Genomic DNA, 23,770 nt, shown 5'->3' with positions numbered 1-23,770 from the left:
GGTCCCAGGACTGAGCCTTGTGGGATGCCACTTGTAACTGGTTTAGAGCCTGACATGGCACCTGCAATTCTGACCATGTCGGTTCTATCCCTGAGCCAGTTTGCAACCCATCTTGTGACATAGGGGTTGATATTTAAGTTGGTGAGCTTATTTATGATGCCCGAGTGGGGTATTGTGTCGAAGGCTTTTGCGAGGTCCAAGTAGGCTGTGTGGACTACCTTCCCTTCATCTATGGCCTTGGTGACTGTTTCAAAGAAGTTGACCAGGTTCAAGAGGCAAGATCTGCCCTTAACAAAGCCAAATTGGGTAGTATCCAGTGTTTGGAGGTTCCCAATGTCTTTGTTTATGAGTTTTATGATGATACGCTTCATAGCTTTGCAGACCAGGCTAGTCAGACTTATAGGGCGATAGTTTCCAGGGTCCGTTGTGGCACCACCTTTGTGGAGTGGGACCACTGTTGCTGTACGCCATTCCTTGGGTACATATCCTGTAGTAAGGCTGAGGTTGAACAGTGACTTTACGTGAGGGTTCAGTTCTTCTTGGAGTTTGTGTAAGATGCAGCCCGGGACACCGTCCAGTCTCATTGATGCTGTCTTTTTTGCTTTGGAGAGGGCAGCTCTCACCTGTGCATCTGTGATGTCAGGGAGGTTACACTCTGTTTGGATAGACATTTGCTCTTTTTGGGGGGGAAGGGGGGAGAAGTTTGCACTGAACCTGTCTGCCAGGATGTTGGTAATGTCTGTGGGTTTATTTATTTATTTATTTTTTGCCAAAAATAAAAGCTCAGTCTTGGCGAATTTGAGTTATTTCTGCAGTTTCATATAACACTAAGACATTTCATATATAAATTAATAGTTTTATGTAACTATTAGAAGAAATGTTGTGATATTTGCTGGTTTTCATGTTTTTAAAAGACAGTTATTGTTGAAGGACGTATTTTCTTCATATTACTATCAGAGGTGATGTTTTGTAACTGTAGTGCATTTCTGTCTCAGAAACAGTAAATATCACTTGTAGAGTCTGGCCTCATTTCTAACAAGGTTCTCTGACTGTCACTTAGGTGGCATATATGTTCATTTACAGTGGCCATTCAGCCATCAAAGAACACTGATTCCACAATATGTGGCATGTAAACCTTATCACCCACCCAAATATCCAGGTTCCTTTTAAAACTACCAAAACTATTTGAATTGTATAATCTTAGAGGAAGATTGTTCCAAAGTCTTGTAATTTTAACATCAATAAACTTCTCTCTGATTTTTTTAGATTTCCCTTTTTTAGTACAAACATCATTTTGTTATGTTTGCTCATTTAACCTCAGTGCTATACTTAATTTGTAATATAGAGTCATTAAGGATATTATATGCCAATAACAACTTTCCATGTATATAACTATAACAGAAACTATACAAATTTAGGTTCATAGGTTCATAGGCTGGTATTCGGCTATCAGCCCTAGGGCCTATACAAGCCTAGCCATAACAATTCCCTGGCTATTTCTTCCTATAATATTTACTTCCCTGGACCCCTGTCTAGCAGAGTGACTGATGTGATCCCCTGGGTGAATTTTCTATCTCCCATCCAGTCGTCAAGGTTCCTTTTGAAGAGGGCCAAAGAGGTGCTCTGTTTGACATGTACGGGTAGTCTATTCCAGAGTCTGGGGAGTCTCAGGGTCAGGAACCTATCCCTCCAGCATGTTTTGCTCATTGTGATGACAAGGTTTATATCCCTGGAGCATGTGGCTCTGAAGGATTGGGATTTCTTTAAATCTAGCATGTCCAACAGCTCTGGGTTTGACATGGCCTTGTATGTTAAGCAAAGATCACCTCTGAGTAGACGATATGCGACAGAGTATAGTTGGAGTTTTTTTAGATGGTCAGCATAGGACATCTGCTTTAGGACTGTGATTCTTTTAGTGAGGTATTTCTGCAGCCTTTCCAGTTGTTGCAGATGTCTTGAGAGGTACATACCAAATGGGGCATTGTATTCTATAATGGGTGTAATGACGGATGAGTACAGTGGGACAATGACCTCCTTTTTTCTGGATGAAAAGCCCTTAGTGATGAGGTGTGCTACATAAAAGGATTTCCTGAGTGTTGTGGTGCTGTGGTTACCGAAGTTGAGACCACTGTCCACCTGTGTCCCTAAGTCTCTTATCACACTTTCGGTGTTTAGTGTACTGCCACCTATGTGGTAATATACGGGTATATGTTTTTTCCCAAAGGGGATAACTATAAATTTCTTGGCACTGAGCTTGAGCCCATGACTATGGCACCAAGCATCTGTGTCTATAGGGCCCTTTTGTAGAATATCCACATCATTTGGGGATTCAATAATAGCTCCCAGTTAGCAGTCATCAGTGAACATTGTTAGCCAGAGTCCCATAGTGTTGGCCTGTACTTCAGAGAAGTAGATTCCAAACAAGACCGGTCCCAGGACTGAACCCTGAGGTACTTCACTTGTCACTTATCTAGACCTGTATTTGGATTCGGCTACTTTTACAGTATGGGTTCTGTCTGTAAGCCAGTTGGCAACCCCTTGAGTGACATAGGGATTAATGCCCAGCTTAGCAAGTTTATCTATTATTCCAGAGTGTGAGATGGTGTTGAAGGCTTTGGTGAGGTCCAGATAGGCTGTGTGGCATGCCTTACCCTTGTCCACAGCTCTGGAAACTGGTTCAAAGAAGTCAGTCAGGTTCAGGAGACAAGATTGGCCCTTCATGAACCCAAGCTGGGTGGGGTCCAGTGTTTGAAGGTTGCCAATGCCTTTGTTTATAAGTTCCGTGATGATACATTCCATGGCCTTACAGATCAGGCTCATCAGACTGATGGGGAAGTAGTTCCCAGGATCCAAGGTGGATCCCCCCTTGTGAAGTGGGATAACTGTAGCTATACACCACTCAGTGGGCATGAAGCCTGAGTTGAGGCTATGATTAAACATGACACTTAGGTGAGATGCCAGTTCATTTTGTAGTTCATGTAGTACACAGCCTGGGATGTTGTCTGGTTTCTTGGATGCTGTATTCTTAGCTTTGGAGAGTGCGTTTTTTACCTGTGTGGCTGTTATTACCAGAATTTAGCAATCTTTTGGTATTGAGATGGGCCCTTTAGGGGGTGAGGGGGGTGGTAAAGTTGGCACTGAATCGATCTGCCAGGGTATTGGCAATGTCCTTGGGATCAGTATGTTTAATGCCATTCTGCGGTAGCTCAGAGAAGATTTGAGCATTGCCATTTTGATTCTTGACATAGTTATAGAATGCCTTGTGGTTGTCTTTGGAATCTTTGGCAATTTTATTTTCGTAACTAGCTTTGGAGGATTTTATTAGGGGTCTTAGCTTCATACTGAGGCTGGTAAGGGAATTTTTTGCATCCTGGGATTTTCCTCTTTTCTGCAACAGTTTCTTCCCTTTGTTGTAAAGTTTGTTTATGGCAGGGGATGACCAGACTGTCTTCCTTTTTTTGGAGGAGAGCATCCTGCTTCTATTTGGGATGGCACGATTCATGCATGAGTGGATGTGCTCATACAGTGCCTTAGTGTAGGATTCAGCAGTCGAAATTTCAGTTCCCATCTGCATGGGTGTCATGAGGTTTGTCACATCCAACTTGAGTAGCATGAAGTTGGCTTTGGGGAAGTTTTTTTACGGAGGATTCCTTACTGGGGGGGTGGGGGAGGGATGTGGATGTCAAGGGTAATTAGCTTATGGTTAGACCTGACCAATGAGGGGGTGACCATAGGTCTGGAGCATCAATTTCCCATGTTGGTAATGACCAGGTCTAGGATATTGGAGCTCCTGGTGGGACTATGGATTAGTTGATCCAGCGCATTGGAATTTATGAATTCCAAGAACCATTAGGCAAAGGTATTGGTACACAAGTAGTTTTCCCAGTTAATGGCAGGGTAGTTGAAATCACCCAGTATTAGAGTATTTGGTTATATCTTAATATTTTATATTATGTTTAGAAAGGTGTAGTGAGAATCTTGGGGCATGGTGGGGATCTGTAGCAAGCTACAATTTGGATTGCAGTCTTACCTAGTGTTAGTTGCACCTGGAGAATTTCAGACGCATTGTGTTGGCAACTAGCCTGGTGGTGTGAATATTCTTGGTGAATATGGACACTCCTCCACCTTTAGTGTTTCAGTCCTGATTTGGTGGCCAAAAAGTGTGGTAAGAGTTGTAGCCTGGTATTGCAGGGGTGCTCTCTGGAGCCTTGAACCAGGTCTCAGTTACTGCACAGATATCAATGTTCTCCATTTTAGGAGTGCCTAAAGACAGTACATTTTGTGGTTTAGACTTCTAGCATTAAGTAGCATTACCTTCAGATTTTGCACACTTGTACTGGTTATGGTGGTGATTTTGTCCTTTGAACTTTGTCTCATCTAGTATAGTGCACTATAGGGATAGCAAGAGCCTTAGCCAGTAACCTGAATCCCAGAGGCGACAGGTGCAGACCATCTCTGGCAAAGCACCGTGGTCTGTCAATCATGTTGTTCCAGGCAGACAAATACTGGATCCCCCTTGAATTGACACCAGAAGATTAGCCAATTGTTAAAGTCAATCATTTTATCCTTATACTATGGCATCATTCTGGGTGAAGGCAGGATGCTACTCAGGGCTAGAGTCATACCTGCCTGGGCCACATGATCTGAGAGCTCTTCCATGTCTCTTTTCATGTAGTCCAGGGAGGCACATTTCAAGTCATTCACTCCAACATGGACAATGACAGAGTCATATATGTACTTGTTGTGGAGTGACTTGAGTGCATGCGTTATGTGGCAGATCTTGGCACCAGACAGGCAGCTGACTGTAATTTTCTCCTTGTTCAACCTGGTGAGTGTGACATCAGAGTCACCTATGACGAAAGTGTTGGGTATGTTGTCTTGCCTTAGGGGCTGTTGTTGGGTAGCACACTGGTGTTGTGAGCTATGTGACTGGTTGTGATTGGTGTTTGTTTGCATTTCAGCTTCGCAGGTCCTTGTTGCTTGGGCAGGTTACTGTTAAGGGCCTCTGCATATGAGGGTTTAGTGTTGCTATGTGAGGGTGTTGGTGGTGTGGTTTTAGTAGGGCTATGTGTTGCTTGAGTTGTAGTGTGGGTGTTAACCTTCTCCTCTTGACTGTCTAGCACAATCTTGGGTGGAGAGAGCTTTGCTTCCAGTTTGGCTATGTAAGTGCATCTCTCACAGGTTGTAGTGCTGGGCAGTAGGAGGATAGGGTTGTCTGTGTACATAAGGCAATTGCTGCATTGCCCCAGTATGCCCACATTCACCAGGTGGACAGGAGAAATCACCGGAAACTGACCCTTGGACATGCCTAGTTTGATGCTTTTTTTGTAAGATACAACAGCTGTTTTCCCTTACCATAGCAATGTATTTTGCAATTATAGGCTGTTTAGTGCTTATGATTAATTTCTCCTTATTAACAAGGAGTGTTAAGTGCTTGTATCAGTTTAAGGCTTCCTAGTGCTTTCCAGCAGGTTTTAGAGCAAGCTCTAGTCATAGGGATGCTTAAAGTTAAGATGAAAAAAAATGATTTATCCTAAACACTGCAGTGTGCATTAGAGAAGTTAGATGTGAATGTAGGTAACTTAAATTTTACTTGTCTAAAAGGTTAGGTTTTAGTGGAGAGTCACGATTTTTAAAACAGCAAGATGGATTGAAAGGTGGTGGTTACTTTTGAATTCTGGTACTATGGAATACTGTAGGATGGCCAGTAAATTTAAATAGTTGAAGGGGAGTGATTTCACAAAATTATAATTTTGCACTTACTCATACAAGCCAGTAAAAGCAGAAAGGAACTGGGATATCTTGTCAAATTAACATAAGGGACAGGTAACTAAAAAGACAGTGGTATTTAAGAACACAACAGTAACTGGGTGGGACAGTGGGGAAAAAATTCTGCCTGACTCACAAAAGACAGAGCTGTGGTCTCTTTTCAAGTTTTTATATGCAGTTAAAAGCAGAATACAAGTAAAACACAAGGTAAAGAAAACAAATCACAGTATTCAAAGTAGAAAAAGGCAATAAAGTAATACAAAATACAACAAATAAAAAGCAAACTAACCTTTCCCTCAAAGCAAAGTGTAGGAGAGTTTGGGTGAGCCTTTTTAGTAAATGTCTAAAATGTTCTATTTTACCCCTTAAATAGAAGGTTTAGTTCCTAGCTCCACCCCCCTCAGTTCACAGATGATTAACCTTAATTGACCTTTTTTATCTTACGTGTGAGTCCTTAATTGATCTGTTCTGATTTCTGCCTGACTCACATGAGACAGAGCTGTGGTCTCTTTTCAAGTTTTAATATGCAGTTAAAAGCAAAATACAAGTAAAACATAAGGTAAAGAAAATAAATCACAGTATTCAAAATAGAAAAAGGCAATAAAGTAATACAAAGTACAACAAATAAAAAGCAAACTAACTTTTCCCTCACAACAAAGTGTAGCAGAGTATGGGCCATAATCCATAAATCTATATTTCTCTATTCTTTTTGTAAATCTCATTGCAGTGACCAAACACATGATCTGACTACTGCTGCATGCAAGGCACCATTCTTGAGATACTCATCTATATTGCAATTAGTTGGAGCATCCTCTTTCCCCCTAGGATGGAAGAAAGGGAACTGGCCACTCTCTGATTCTTTCCCACCTGTTTCATCCACAGCCAGAGTCCCTAATCAAAACTGAGTCACACAGTGCATACTCAGGGCTTTATCTCTCTTCTCCATGGAGCCAGGCCTGCACTGTCAGAGTTGTACTGAATGGGCTTGTCTGCAGTTACTACAGATTGTACACTGATGTGACAAGATACCACAGGTCTATGCCTGGTTACAACACCTGTATGCAATAAGATGTTGCAGCTGTATGCATCTAGCCCTCTCTAAATCCTAGCTAAAACTATGTCTATCTAACTCAGAGATGGTTTATAATAGATGCAATTTCTTTAAAGATGAGAGGACATGCAATGGTGCAAAAGGTATTGCTCCACAATTAATGATAAGTTTTCTTCGCCATTCATAAAACCCATTTCCCTTCAGATTAGCACAGCACAATATATTGTATTAGGCTGCATATACATTGTTCCTATCTCTTTCTAAAGCACTTCTAATCAAACTGCATAATTTATCACAGACAACATTAGAATGAAATTATACTACTAGGAGACTACACCATGGGCTGAAATTTCTCAACTTGTACTTACTTTTATTCACATACCCAGCTCTTCTTCATAGATTCTTAAATGCAAAGATATTCTGATATCCCTGAGCCTTATGACCATTCATACTTTGCTAACACCCTCCTTCTGGTCACACATTCTTTCTTCAGAAATGCCATATCCATCAGTCTCAGAGTAAATATGTTGATGCCCATCCATTCACCTTGTTTATGTTTAAAGAACAATAGCAAATCACATTGCTTACCATGAAGTGGGAGTTTATTCCAATGTTTTGAATGGAGCTTTGTTATAAACTTGACCCTCCACTACATTTTATTTACTTGTTGATATAGATTTAGGTCTCTGCTTCTAGTATTGTTAGCGATATCAGATTTAAGTAGCAATAGTAAGTCCAGGACAATCAGTTCTCTAATAGTGTTGTAAGCAAGAAGATCTCCTCTGAAAAGTCTATAAGACATTGAATAAATGGATAGATCTCTTTCAGCCTACCCTTCTGTGGTTCAAAAGCTACCTTTCAAATAGGTATCAGTCAGTAGAATGGCACTCCACACTCTCATTTTCTCCCAGTTACCATTGCTGTACCACAATGCTCTATCCTTGGTCCCCTCCTCTTTAACAGTTTCACAAATCCCCTCTATACATCCATACAACAGGCCCACCATAATACAATACATAGATGACTTCACTCTCGTTTGCACATCGGACAATGTGGTACACCTCCAAAAAATTACTCAGGAAGCTTTAACAGTCACTGAAACATGGCTTCATAACTCACAACTCATGCTCAACTCAAAAAAGACCAAACTACTACGTGTTTCCCCAAAAACACAATTTAAAGTCCTCCCTGTTGATAATACAGCCATTGAAGTCACTTCTCTAGCAATGTATTAGGGGTGATAGTGGATGATAATCTTACATTCAATCTACATATACAAAATTGCATGAGAAAAACTCATCAAAAGGTAGGGATGCTTTACAGAGCCAAACATTTTCTCACCGACACAACTAAAACTACACTTGACACTACCTATCGCTTCCTCACTTTTCATTATGGCACTCCCATCTTTACTAACCTCCAGGATTCACAAAAATTAAGTCTTGAACAATGCTGTGACAAAGTGTCTAAATCTGCAGCAAATACCATTTTCAGGACCCACCAGTATATAACACTAAAAAGCCTAAACTGGTAAAACTGCTTCATCATCTAACAAATACGCAACTTCACATCACCTAAAAAATTATCCATGTGCCTGTCCATCTCTAAAAAACATTCTACACAACTATGTTCCTAGTTGGTCATTATGAATGAGTAACTAAAACCTCCTGCCTGTCTGCAAACCTAGCAGATCTGTTAGACATTGTCTTTACTCGTACAAGTTTGATAAGGCCTGGAATGCCTTACCTGTAGTCATCAGATCAATACCCTCCCTCCCATCTTTCAAAACTACTCAGAAAGACCTCCTAGCTAAAATCTGGCTCTGTTCTTGATCAAAACCAGGATAAACAGTATCCCTAAATGTGAACAAGTACCTTTTCATTCCCTATACCCCCTTACTCTCCTTCTTCACTTACTTCCTTACTTCTATCAAATTCTCTTTCCCGACTTTCTGTCTAAATATACCCTAAGCCTGTTTTCCCTCACTTCATATTGCAATGCCTGTTTATATTAGACTAACTTACCTTAAATTTCTTTACAATCTGTCTAATGTTTCTCTAAATATTAAATGGTTTTCATATAACTTGCATCGATTATTAAACAATGTCTTTATATTATGTCTTAATTTGTTATAATTATTTAAACTGCTGTTTTCCTTTTATTTTTGGAGATTGTAAAATTATTGTTCTTAAAATGTTTTGCAATAATTTAGAGCTTTTTTTCCTCCTGGCCTCTGCTGAAAATTGGTTCTACCCAGTCAGACTCTCACTGTAATAAAAAAATTCCAGCCTATCTCGGTTGTCAGACATCTTAGGCCTCTTGTCTTTTTAGTTGGGAACTTTTCGAGTCCTTCTAATTGTTTGATATTTTTAATGTGTTACATCCTAAATGTAGCCTGATCAATGCAAAGTATAAGAGAGTGATTGCCACTTCAGACCTCAACGATACTCCAAATGTTATCAGTTAGAACATCTACCTGAAGTCACTGGAAAACTAAGCTTTCATAATGTCTCACCCAGACTACATCTCTCCATCTTGTATTAAATCTGATCGTGTTAGTGACTGTTCCTAACTTTTACTTGTAGAATGAAATTGTGACCAGAACCAAAATAACTTTGCAAATTAACCCACAAAAATGTAATTTCAACTTAGATGTGCAATAACAGCCTAGTATTAATCAACAGATAACCACTAAGGTCTCTCAGTTTTGGCAATGTAGTGAAATTCTTTAATGACAAATTCCTCAACTTGCTGAGTTCCATCATCCCAATTTGTAAGAAATGCGTTAAAGAAAATAACAAGGATAATCTCAAAAATAAAAATGTTGATAAGACAATGCAGCCAGAGCTCAAAACAGTACATCCAAGGTAACTTTGAAACTGCACACACCCATTATAAGCCACTAAGAAACAAGGTTAATGTCACAAATCATAGTGAATTATACTGCACAACAAAAAAATGCACAAACACAGCCTAAAACTTTTGGGCTATCTTGAGCTTACTTCTCTGGTAAAATGCAGAATCCAAACCCAGTAGAAGCGTCCCTCCTTGATAATGACACGTGTCTTGTTATCACTTAGTTAGCATTTGGAAAGTAGCCTTTTCACAATGTATTAAAGTGCTGTCGAGGGTGATTGATAACTGAATATGCAGAGTAGCAGATAGTAAGTTAGAATATGAGTGGCATGGATTCAGCTCAGGATGCAGCACAAATGACCGAAATGTTTGCAGTGAGACAGTGGAGAGGATGCTAGGAATGAGGAAAAAGTCCAACGGGGAATTCCTTGTCATGGAGAAAGGGTATAGCAAGATTCCAAGAAAGCTGATTTGTGCAGTCTTGTGATGACTCAAAGTCTCAGAAACATTGTTACAATTAGTGTCCATCATGCACAAGGACCCAATGACACATACATGAACAGTGATCAGACTCATAGAAAGGTGCCCGTTAGGAGTGCGGGTGCCTCAGAATTCAACTCTGAGCCCACTGCTACTCATGTAGGTGATGAACATCATTAAGAAACAGGATGGAGAGAAATGATTAAAGAATCTGATGATGTGACATTACAGGCAGACTCTAATCAGGAACTTCAATAAATGATACGGAAATGGAATACAAAACTAAAGGAATGTGGGATGAAACTAAGTATAGACAAGGCAGTTATCATAGGTTCATAGGTATGTACCAGGTAATGGCCTTGGAACTTTACAAGCCTAGCCCGTAGAAGTGCCCTGGCATTGTGCCACCCAATGTTAGTTCTCAGTGCCTCTATCAAGTAGAGCCACTGGAGTGATCCCCGGGGATTTCTCTTGAAGGGGGCCACTGAGGTGCTCTGCTTGACATGTATGGGAAGTCTATTCCAGAGCATGGGCAGTCTCTGGGTTATGAACCTGTCCCTCCAGCATGTTCTATTGATTGTGGTAATGAGGTTGAGGTCTCTGGGGAATGTGGTGCAGAGGGATTGGGATTTCTTTAGATGTAGCATTTCTAACAAAGCTGGGTCAGACATGGCTTTGTAAGTCAAGTAGAGATTGCCTCTTAGTAGATGACATAAGAAAGAGACTAGCTGGAGTTTTTTTAGTCTGTCCATATAGGACATGTCTTTAAGGCCTAGGATCCTCTTTGTGAGGTACTTTTGTGGCCTTTCTAGCTGTTGCATGTGTCCAGTGAGGTGCATGCCAAATGGGGCATTGTTGGCCTAATGAGGGAAGAGTAGAGAGAGATGATGACTTCTTTCTTCCTGGATGAAAAACCCTTGGTAATGAGATGTGCCACATAGAAGGACTTTCTGACCATAGTGGCAATGTAGTGGTTGAAGGAGAGGTTGCTGTTAACCTGTGAACCCAGATCTCTTAACACCTTCAGTGTTGAATGGGCTCCCCTCGAAGTGGTAATTAGTGGGAAATGAGTTTTTCCCAATGGGGATGATGACGCATTTTTTGGTATTAAGCTTAAGGCCATGGTTTCGACACCATGTGATTGGTCCTTTGGGGAGGGGAGTAAAGTTGGCACTGAATCTGTAAGCCAGTATGTTGGCAATATCTCTTGGCTCAGTATAGGAAGTACCATTGTGCAGTAACTCAGAGCAAACCTAGATATTGCCATGGAGATTCTTGATATAACCATAGAAGGCTTGGTGGTTGTTTTCAGTGTCTGATGCAATTCTGCCTTCATAGCTCCTTTAGAGGTTTCGATCAGGGATCTCAACTTTTTGTTGAGGCTAATAAGGGAGTTTTTTCTGTCTTGGGACTTCACCTTTTTGTGCAACTGTTTCTTCCTTCTGTTGTGGAGTTTATTAATGGCAGGGGACCAGCAGATTGGCTTCATGTTTTTGGAGGACAGCACCTTTGGTTCTGTTGTGTATGGCTAGTTCCATGCATTTATGTATGTGTTCATACAGTGTATTGGTATATGATTCAGCAGTCTTGCATCTTTCTTCCATTGACATGGTGGCTGTGAAGTTAGACACCTTTGTTTTTAGGAGCCCAAAGTCAGCCTTGGAGAGGCTTTTCATGGTGGTTACCTTTGGGTAGGTGTGAGTGAGATGTGGATTTCCATGGTGATTAGTTTGTGGTCAGATCTTACCGGGGAGAAATTGACTTGATCATTGTAGCAAGTGGAGGAAATCAGGAGAAGCTGAAAACTGAGGTAAAGGGGAAACTAGTGGAACGGGTTAACAACTTCATATATCTGGGAGAGATGGCTGTGGAGAAGGGAAATCTGAATGAGTAAGTCAAAGCTAAAATCAAAGGGGTTGCAGATAGCTGGCTCTGAGTATCAGGGATAATGCATGACAGAAGAATGAGCAAGAAACTAAAAATAAGGCATACGAACAATAGTGTAACCAGGAATTATATACAGAAACCGGGGCAATGAAGGCAGATCTACTGAGCAAGCTATGAGTTATAGAGATGAAGTGCCTAAGAAAGGTGGTAGGATGTACACTGTGGGACAAATGAAGAAATGGTGACATCAGTGGAGAAGACAAAGTAGCCCTCCTTACAGAAAACATCAAGAACAGATTACAAAGGTTTGGGCACATGTGCAGAAAAACAGAAAATGATTTGGTGAATAAGATTTGGGAGCGACAGGATGAAGGCAAGAGGAAATTTAGGGTGTCCTGTAATAAGATGGACTGAGTAACAGAAGACCTACAACAGTCAAGTTTATTTGCCAAAGAACAGTAGCATTGAATTGATAAAGGTGGTGACAGTTGATCTGACACCCCAAGCCCATGTAGAAAAAAATGCAAAAAAAAGGAGAGAGGTTAATGATGATGATGATGATGAGTCACCAGAGTTGTAAATGATACTTGGGCAAGACTTCAACCTCGAAAGACAAACTTGTAAAGTGCAAAAATACTTCAAAAAACCACAAATACTGAAGTGGTTCAAAACAGTCGCCCAAAACAGGAGAAATATCCAAATGGGTTCAAAGAAAAAATTGTATTAAACTCCAGAAATGCTTTTTGTTGCTTTAAAAAAAAACAACTTCTTCAGATTAAAACTTCTTCTTCTTCTTCTTCTTCTTCTTCTTTTGGCTTTTCCCGGTTAGGGGTCGCCACAGCGGATCATCTGTCCGCTCATGACTGGCAGTGGAGTTTTATGGTGTTGAGTTGCCAGCCCGGTGCCCAAGCTTCCACAGAAGGCACACACACACTCACACCTAGGGTCAATTTAGAGTGTCCAATCCACCTACTGCATGTCTTTGGGATGTGGGAGGAAACCGGAGCACCCGGAGGAAACCCATGCAACCACTGGGAGGACATGCAGACTCCGCGCAGAAGGCACCCCAGCCGAGAATCGAACTTCTTCAGATTAAAACCATTTAAAAAAAAAAACAGGGATTTAAATTCCCCTCTTTCCTGTCACATGATTGCATGATTGCAATCAACAACATCAATGGTTATCCACATGGCGCTTAACAAATAAAACCCCACCCCTCCTTTCTCTTATAACAAAGTGCTATAAATGTTATAAAAATCAATAGTTACATACATAAAACCTCCTTATGTGTTCAAATAAAAAACATATACTTTAAATAAGTACTTCATGAACCAGATGTCACATTTGAATGTATGAACTAAAAACAAATTATTCTCTCCAACTACCATTGCTAAGATTATTTTATATTTAATGTGAAATGACCACCAATCTTTTGCAAAATATATGTTATAAAAATATATATATAAAATATAAATATATATAAAAAAACTAGCTACCTGTTTAAACTTCTTAATTTTAAAACACACATGATGGAGCTTAGTTCATGTATTCCTGGATAATGGCAAGCATCCAACCTCAGTTGCCAAAAGAGTTCACTTCTCTCTAAAATAAGTGAATCCGGTCCCCTGCTCCCATCATTCTTGACGTGATCTATTGCCCGAAATGTAAACTGGGTACTCTGTAATATGTCTTGCAAGTGCGTTTTCTGCCTTATGTCTCCCCATGGCATAAACATGATCATATAACCATTCACAGAGTCTTCTGTCGGTCTTCCCAATATAGAAGACCGGACAGTGTATGCACCTTGCTATGTATACTACTTGCTTACTCTGGCAATCAAATTTGCCCCTTGTTTTATATTTCCTCCCCTTGACCTCAAATGTTTGGCCAGTGTCTATGTATTTTCAATATCTACACATATTGCATTTGTACATACCCATTACATTCACCAACTTATTTGGTTTCTTTTCCAGGATTTGCTTCAAAAAGTTGAGACACACAAAAAACAAATGTTCTCCACACCTTTCAGTGCCTCTAGCAATCTGACAACAGTTACTTAAACACAGACAAATGGACACACATACAGACCATTATACACAAGCACACGCACACACACACACACACACACACACACACACACACACACACACACACACACACACACACACACACACACACACACACACACACACTTCTTCTACCATACCAATCAACTCCCCCAACAGCTTAGACTTGGGGCAGCTATCTCCTATACCCTGTGCTAGTTATGGCATTGGTAGACTCTCTCAGTCACAACTAACAATTTTTACGTTCTAAGTCACACATTCCTACACTTAGAAATCCTAACATCTTGAACCTTGTGTCAGTCTGTACTATAACCACCTACAAATGTCTCAAAAAGCTTGAAACATCATCTGTCTCATCTGATTCCAAACTTCCTACCTATCTCAGTCATAGTGATGAGGCAGTAGGATATCCATTATCTATCCTTATTAAAAGGTTCATAAAAAGGTGGCATATCACACCTGCCCAAAAAACAGCAATCTTAATCCCAGTCCATTCAAAAGGCCTATCATTAAAGTTAAGACCAGAGAGGCCAATCTCATTTCTACCTCCCCTTCCGAGTCTGGAGTACTTGAGAAGTTTACATGCAGAGAGCTTCTACAACATCTGACTAAAAACAGTATTTTGATGCTATCACAGTATGGCTTTAGATCCATTCACAGCATAGAAACCGCCTCACTCTCATTTCACCAATACCGTTGTCATTTTACAATAACCTGCATTATCCTTCTCTTTTATAATCCCCCTATGTGTCTCCTGCAGCACTAAAAACTAGTCCAATATCTAAAGGTTAATCAAACCTCATAAAGTAGAGGTTCCAACTAAACATATACTCTCTACCTTTTTTCTTTGGAGTGACCCAATGTTCAGTACAAAATCTGGTACACAAAAAAAAAAAGAAAACAAAGGGTATATTGCAATAATCTATCCATGTCTATCTCAAGACACATAGCCAATAATTATGTTATTGCTCTAGACAGTAATAAAGCAACATTACAGCTAGCATAACATCTCAAGTTACTTCTAGCTAACATTAATTCAGCACTCAGTTTAAAAACACTTACCACCATATCACGGAGGTCATTAATGCTGCAGTTTTAAGTATAGTTCTTAAACAATGCTATATAATTTTTAATACCACAAGCATGCTTAACCAGTGCACCATCATACTTCATTGTATGACCCTGCTCACTTTACCCATGTGTGCTAAGCCGAGCCTTGACCCTACCCCCTGCACATTACTTTAATAAAACCTTTTTCCCTAAGAGTACCACAATTCAGGCAACTCTTGATATGGGTTTGCAACTGGGATTTACTAATAGTTTGAGAAATATTGTCAATGTTTCATGGCTCTTATATTTTGTAACATAATTGTGTTGCTACTCAGTTTTTGTCAGTTATTTCTGTGTTGATCATTTTTGTTGTTGTTGAATCTTGATATAATCACACACACACGCACACAAACACACACACACACACACACACACACACACACACACACACATATCTATATATATATATATATATATATATATATATATATATATATATATATATATATATATATATATATACTTGAAAACTCATTTCCCTGAATTTGAAAACACTCACACCAAATCACTGAAAACTCATTTCACTGAATCACATTTCATTGAATGTAAGTACTGTTGGGCAAATAAAATGTATATGCCCTTTTCCCCACTGTAGTGCAATCCTGGAGTTAGTATATATAGCTAGGGGGGGTGTGGGGGCACAGTCTCCCACATTGTGTGGTGTGGGAAGTGTAGTCCCCCAACCTACTTTTGGTTTTATATTTTTTGGTTTTATATTGTTAGCTTTCAGTGAAATGAGAATCATAAATATAAAAGCTAAGTAGGTGTGGGGCTATGCCTCACATTCCCCTCCTAACTATATATAGTGCAGAATACCGAAACCCCAGAAGCGCAAAATTAAAAATCCTGAAGTTTGGAGATTTTGAATTAGTGGTTCTGGTGTTGAGCTGTGTGAGTGGGTGGTTGGAGATGTAGGTAAGTGTTTGTGTTTTACGGGTTTTGGGTAGGGGCTTTAGTGTGTGTCTGTGTGTTTTGTTAGTGCAATGTGTGTGTGCGAGGGGAATGTAGCTTGCATCCTTGGAGTTAGTATATTTAAGTAGTGGGTGATGTTTGTGCATGTGAATAAAGGTGTATGTTTGTGTTTGTGTCTGCGGTATGTTTAGTGTAGAAGTCGCGATTTTAAATTTCGCGCTTCTGAGATTTCGGGTTTTTGGATTTTCGGATTCATAGTCTCAAGATACTGAAATCCGAGATTTCAGTATTTCAAGATTATGACGTGAATATATATATATATATATATATATATATATATATATATATATATATATAAAATATGGGTCTACTTCCAAATCCCGACTCCCATACGACTGTTAAAATCCTGAGATGAAAATCATGAAACTGCAGAAACCCGAACGTCAAATTTTTATTAGGGTAAATAAACACTTGACCACACATAAATGGGACTCATGCCAAGGTAAGTAAAACCCACCTGGGGGTAGGGCTGGATTCCATTCAGCAGCTTGACTCATTAGAAAATTGAACTTCATGTGGTTTAGGCCATATGATCAACTTTCCGAAATGTCAAACTTCAGAAAACAACAAAACAACAAAATCTACATTTTTTGTAGGTGACAAGCCCCCTGCACCCTCCATCCTGCATATTATATATACCAAGTCTGAGATCACACTACAGTGGGGAAAAGGGTATATTCCTTGATACTCACTGTACTGCAATTTTCATTCAAAAGGTTTTACTTTTTGGAAAGTTGATCATATAGTCTCAGCTATATGAGGTTTGTGTTTCCAATGAGTCAAGCTTCTGAATGGGGCCCATATATATATATATATATATATATATATATATATATATATATATATATATATACACACACACACACACACACACATCTATACATAAATATATATATATATATATATATATATATATAAATAGATATGCACATATATATGTGACTGTATATAGTATATGTACATGACTTAGACATCTTATCACTCATGCTTAATTAGATTAAATACTATTGAATAAGATAATTCTCTACTACTTTTATGTATGTTATGTAGTTCACTAATATTTTTCTGGTTAATTGCAGTAACCGCATCCTTCTATAAAAGCACCTGGATATGTCTAAATGCTTCTACCTCTGTTGAACATCACTGCAATACAACAATTACTATACATGAATTTATTATATTGTCACTAATACTGCTTTTGCTAAACCAACGCTCATGGTTATTTTGTATTACCTTTATTGAATATAACTGTATTATGACAATCGTTATGGTGTGACATTGCTATATCCTTTCTAATGTCATAGAATGTAAAAAAAAACAGTTCAGTGTGAAGTCCCTAGATAAAAAAGTGCCCAATCCTTTGTAGGCACACCAGTGCCAGGACTGGAAATATTCAGAGTGTAAAATCCTCAGGACACGGAAACATTCTTGCAATGGAGTTAGAGCAGGCTCAAGGGGAAAATGACCCCTTTGTTGTAGAAGAAAGTAATGGTATCGGGCCAAAAAAGACCCAAAAGATGACAGAGTGGGCTATTTAGAATAAGAAAAAAGATATACTGTAACTATTATGCAAGAAGCCCAGAATTTCCAGACAGAATATAAACAGTAAGACTGAGAGAAATTAGAGGAAAGAAAAATACTTGCACAAGAAAAACTGTCAAAAGCTTCACATGCAGATATGTATTTATAAATACAACAGATTCATGAAAAACATTATATAGACCAAGAAACCTTGGGCCATTGGAAAAAGAACTGATTGAGAAAGTGCAAAAATGTAAAGAACACAATGTAGAGATTTTTGAGAGGTATAAAAAAGAAATATGGACATGGGAAAGAGAGATGTGATGTTTATTTATTTTATTTATTTATTTTATTTTACATTTGTTAACCGGGCTGGTCTAACTGGATATATTTGATAGGTAGATGTGGTGCAATATTTATGCAAAGGAGAAAGCCAAATTAATTAATACAAAAAAAATCAACTCCAAAGATATCTGAAGAGAAATACAGGCAAAGACACTCAGATTTGGAAAATTTCACTGTATGAAAAGATAAGATCACAGACGGGTGATGTAGAAATCAGTAAAGTAAAAGTTAAAAAATATAAGCTGAAGTTATAGAATATATGCAAAGTGGAGGTTTTAGTGTAGAAAGTCCAATGCAGGTTTTGTCTCAAGATGATGAATCAATGAGTCCCCAAAGGTTGGAGAAACAGGAAAGTGGGAGACATTTGAAAAAGAAATATGGACATGGGAACGAAAAAGAGATTTAACATTGTGCAATATTCATGTAAAGGAGAAAGCAAAACTAATCAATACAGAAAAAGCAGCACCAAAGATATTTGAAGAGAAATATAGGCAAGGGCATCTGGATTTAGAAAATTATCAATACAAAAATAAGAAAACAAAGGGGGAAAGTAGAAAAGAGGATTAGTAATGGAGGAGTTAAAGAAATAGAAACTGAAGTTATGGATTACCTGCAAAGTGAAGGATTTAGTCTAGAAAATATAACTTTGATACCATCATAGTGATAGAATAATTAATCCCCAAATTAGGGAGAAACCAGTGAAGCAGAAAGCATCTGATCAGTTGCCATATGAAGATACTTTGGAGCCTTCAGTAGGAAACCAGTACAGAAATTCAGTTGAACTTGCACAGCAAGGGAAGGAACAGAAAACTGTGGCAACTCTGACACAGTGATATGTAGTGATATACCAATGAGTTGAAGAGAATGTGGCACAGGAGGATTTTCTGGACCTTTCTGTAGAATGTCTGGAGGAAACAGAGAACAAAGAATGTGCCTTTCGTATGGAAGAAAATGATCTAAGGGAAGAATTGATTTATTTAATAGAGATAGACAATATTAAAATCAATGAAAGAAATAGACTACAAAAAGTCAATAATACCCAAAATGTTAGAAGTTTGATAAAAATGTAAATAATAATCAAGACTGTTCATAGAAATTCATGAGAGATAAAAGAAGTAAAGGGTCTTCACTGAATGTTCAAACATTTAAAATTCCAAATCTCATATTGTCAACACCATATGATTGGATTTTTGAATGTTCGAACGTTGTAACCTAGATCTCCATACAGCATGGAATGAGAAAATTTCACTTTTCTGCACTGTAGTGCAGTCTCAGAGTTGCTACATTTAAAGAGTGAGGTGTGGGGAGTTACAGCCCCCCATGTAGAGGGTGCAGCGGGGCTTGCCCCCTGCTTAGAGTGTTTAGGTTGGTGTTTTGTGTAGTTTGTTTTTATTAGATATTTGAACTTTTGCAAGTTCAAGCATATGGTGTTGACCATACGGTAGTCAAACTTTCAAAGGTTCAAATATCTAATATAGACCCAAAGTAAATAGGATATATTACTGTGCAGCTAAATTAATAGCAGATAAAGTTTTACCACAAAAACACAGGGCAGTAAAGGAAAGGAAGGAGAGAAATCAAATGTCATCATTCAAGTATCAGAGAAAACTATAAAGCCATTAAGACAATAAGTGTCACTGCTAGAAGAGTACAGAAGACTGAATAAATCAACAAAAATACTCAGAAAAATAGACATGATAAAAGCAATGTGCAGTATCAGAACAGACCAGGATCAGTTGTGCACTATTGCAAATAATAAACTAACGATATCAGCATAGGCCAGGCAGAAAAACTTAAAAGAAATGCAGATAAATGTAAATTAAAAGTTCAAAATAAACAATTTATTGATTACTCAAAAAAGTTTTATAGAAACTCCAGAAATAAGGCAAAAGAAATAGAAACACAACCAAAAAAGGAAGAAATAGACACATTTTGGAGAACTATGAAGATCCTGTGGAAATACCAAAGATGCTGAACAGATAGAAGAAGTAAAAGAAAGAATAACAAGTTCAAATGTAAGGATATGAAATGGGGTGAAGTAATGGCTAGAGAAATTAAAACAAAATTAAGAAAAGCTCCTAATTAGAAAACCCCAGGCCCAGATGCAGTATGTAACTTCTGGCTAAAAGTATTAACATCTTTACATGAAAATTTAGCCATGAGTAAGAACTATTTACATGCTTCAAAAAGACACCAACCTGGTTAACTACAGGAAAAATAATAATCCTCCTTAAGAGTGGACCTGCAAGATATCCTAAAGAGTCTATATTAGCTACTCAAATGTTTGAAAGTTTGACTACCATATGGTCGACACCATATGATCGAACTTGCAAACGTTCGAATAGCTAATAAATAAAATAAACTACACAAAACACCAACCTAAATGCTCTAAGCAGGGGGGCAAGCCTCCCTCCACCGCCTACACCCCTCGCTCTTTAAATATACCAACTATGAGATCGCACTACAGTGCAGAAAAGGGAAATCTTCCCATTCCATGCTGTATGGAGATCTCCGTTACAATGTTCAAACATTCAAAAATCCGATCATATGGTGTCGACAATATGAGATTCAGAATTTTGAATGTTCAAACATTTAGTATAGACCCATCCTAAAAATTATAGAACATAGACTACAAAAAAGCATTTGCCAGCATCCCACATTCATGGATAAAAGAGTACTTACAAATATATAAGATACATCCTGCATTGATTGATTACATTACAGTGACCAAGAAACAGTGGCAAACTGCTTTGCAGCTAAACCATGATACAGGACTAATTATTTTCCCAGGGATAAATATTCAAAGGGAAATATTCCAGGGGGACTCTGTCACTGCTGCTCTTTTGTCTTGCCCTTTACCCATTAAGCTGTCTACTTAATAGATTAGGTCATGGTACAATTTGGCTTCCAGAGAACAACAACATGTAAAGACGTCTCAACTTCTTTTTCTGGATGATTTAAAACAGTATAATTCAGCAGAGGATGAAAAGAAAGTGCAACTGCAAGTGGTCAAAACTTTCTCAGATGCTATAAGAAAATTTGCAAAAGCAACTTTTAAAGCAGGAAAGCTGCAGCACCAAGAAAATATCAATCTGGGACAGGAATGTGATATAAATAACTTGAGCAAGAGGGAGGTGTATAAATATTTCAGAACTGATGAAGGCTCAACAATAAAACATGAACAAATGCGAATAAAATTAGTCAGGAATATTTTAGAAGACTAAAATTAATAGTGAAAACAGCTCTAACATCTAGGAACAAATTTCAATCTATAAAACAATTTGGTCTTCCTGTTCTAGGGTACAGTTTAGGCATGATTTACTGGCTCAAAAGGTACTGGATTGGATGGACAGAAAAAAAGAAAAATGCTTCATGCTTATCAAATAATTTACAAAAATCAGTGTATACCAAGAGTCCATATTCCCTGTTCTGAAGTAGGTATGGGCCTCCTCAAAACTGATTACATGTATAGATTTGCAATTGAAGGACTGCATACTTATCTACTGAACTCACAAGATCCAAATATAGAGAAAGTTTTCAAATACGAGGAGAACAAGTCTAAGATGCCTTCCCTGCTATGTTTAACAGATGCATATCGGTGTCAGGTGGGAATGGCTTAGCCTTCCATTTTATGAACTAGCATTCATTCATCTCCTTCATCTTAATAAAACTAGTGGTAAAGTGAACACCCACTCAAAAGACCTAAACCTGTACTACCATGTCAAAAACACCAGGTGTCACAATACATACCTAACACACCATATTGTCTGTTTCTGTAATAGGCTGCCCTTTAAGTATTATAAATTGCCTCATCAGTTATGATATCATAAGTCTTATTATACTTAACGCTCAAAAATTTGTCTGTCAAAGGGAGATTTTGCCTATTAAGTGTAGTTTATTTCTTCAACAGAGTCACTAGGGCTATAAACAGTAGACATGCTGTTCAAATAGTGTATCTTGATCTGGCTGATGCATTTGATCTTATACTCGGTGCAGGCATAGTAAGAAAGATAAGTGTTTAAAAATAGATCCCTACATGAAGCAAACTGGCTAAAAGACAAGAACACATATAGTTCATGTGGTGGATATTCCGTCTAAAAGCATAAATGTAACCACTGTATCCCCCTCAATATTCTACTTTGGGACCCCTTTTTTCAAAGATATAGTTCTATGATCCCCAGAGTAGATACTAGGATCTTATGTTAGCTAAGTTTATGGATGGCTGCAATCTGTTTGTTTTTTTCCCAAACACCTATGTCCTTCAGAAAGAACTTCCCCTAGCAAATACCTGGTGTGCTGTAAAGCTGCTCAAATTAAAGGCAAAAAAAAAGAAGTGTACTATCATTGCATTTGGTAAACTGCCCCTACCCTCAAAATATAGTACAGACAATGCTCCAGTACAAAATGAAGTATAGTCAGAGCTGTAGGACCATGGTGGACAATTCCTTCCCCTTTGATCACTATGTACCAGATGTAGTCAGAAAGTCCTTTGACATGGCACAAATGATAGCCAATAGTATAATATTCAGACATAAATAAGTCACCAATCCATTATATTCAATATTGATTAGACCAGTCATTGAGTACAATGCCCCCATAGGATGAATGACATTAGATATTTCAAACAACTATAGAAGCTTCAAAGATTCCTAACCAGGAAGACTATAGGCTTAAGGACTCTGAGCTACCAAGAGAAGCTAGAAACTCTATTCCTTTTCTCAGTATCTTACAGACTGTTAAGAAGTGATATCTGCCTCAACTACTGCCCCATTAGAGACCCTGCTGTAATTGATCTTCTATATCTCTCTGTATGTTTAATAGCTAAGCAAACACAAGAACCAGGGATCTAAATGTTCACAAATGAGTACCCTTATATATTTATTGATTGACTGACAGTCTGATTTACTTGTTTATATATATTGCTTTGTTTATCAGGGAGAGCACTGATCCCAAAGGATCAATTTCAGGCCCAGCCAGGGGAATGCAGAGACGGTGGAAAAATCAGCAAAACAGTACATTCATGTTGATGCAATACATGATAGGCATGCAGTGAAAATTAGTGTGGTATGAATGCAGGAAAAAAAAAAAAAAAAATATATATATATATATATATATATATATATATATATATATATATATATATACATATATGTGTGTGTGTGTGTGTGTGTGTGTGTATGTGTATGTATATATATATATATATATATATATATATATATATATATATATACACACACACACAGTATATATGTATAAAATAAGTCTGAATATTAACTGAAAACAAATGGTCCAGGCACACTGAAGATGGCTAAAAATAGATTTATTATAAAATTTAATGTACAAGCACTTTCACCCTGCCCAAATGCAAGGCTTTTTCAAGTATTTAAAAAAACAACTAGAATTCTTCCATTTAAATACCCTTTGCCCTTTAAAAAGGCGCCATTTGTCTAAAGGACCACAGTTTTAATATTAGCTACACTTACAAAACTAACGTAAAAGTATTTACAATATATACAAAGATCAAGGTGCATACAGGAAACAAGAGACTCATATATCATCATGGTTATGGCTGCAGTCCATAAAGTGTTTCAGAATCGCCCCTTGCCATGACTGTGCAGCACAGCAGAGACTCGCACCACAACTGCATTCACATCATATTTTTTTGCTCATAGCTGTCGTAGTACTATCGCAGAATACTACAATATAACAGCTA

This window comes from Protopterus annectens, chromosome 2.part2 (assembly GCF_019279795.1).
Source record: "Protopterus annectens isolate FY-2018-M chromosome 2.part2, PAN1.0, whole genome shotgun sequence".
Lineage (NCBI taxonomy): Eukaryota > Metazoa > Chordata > Ceratodontiformes > Protopteridae > Protopterus > Protopterus annectens.
Note: the sequence above shows the minus strand (reverse complement) of the source record.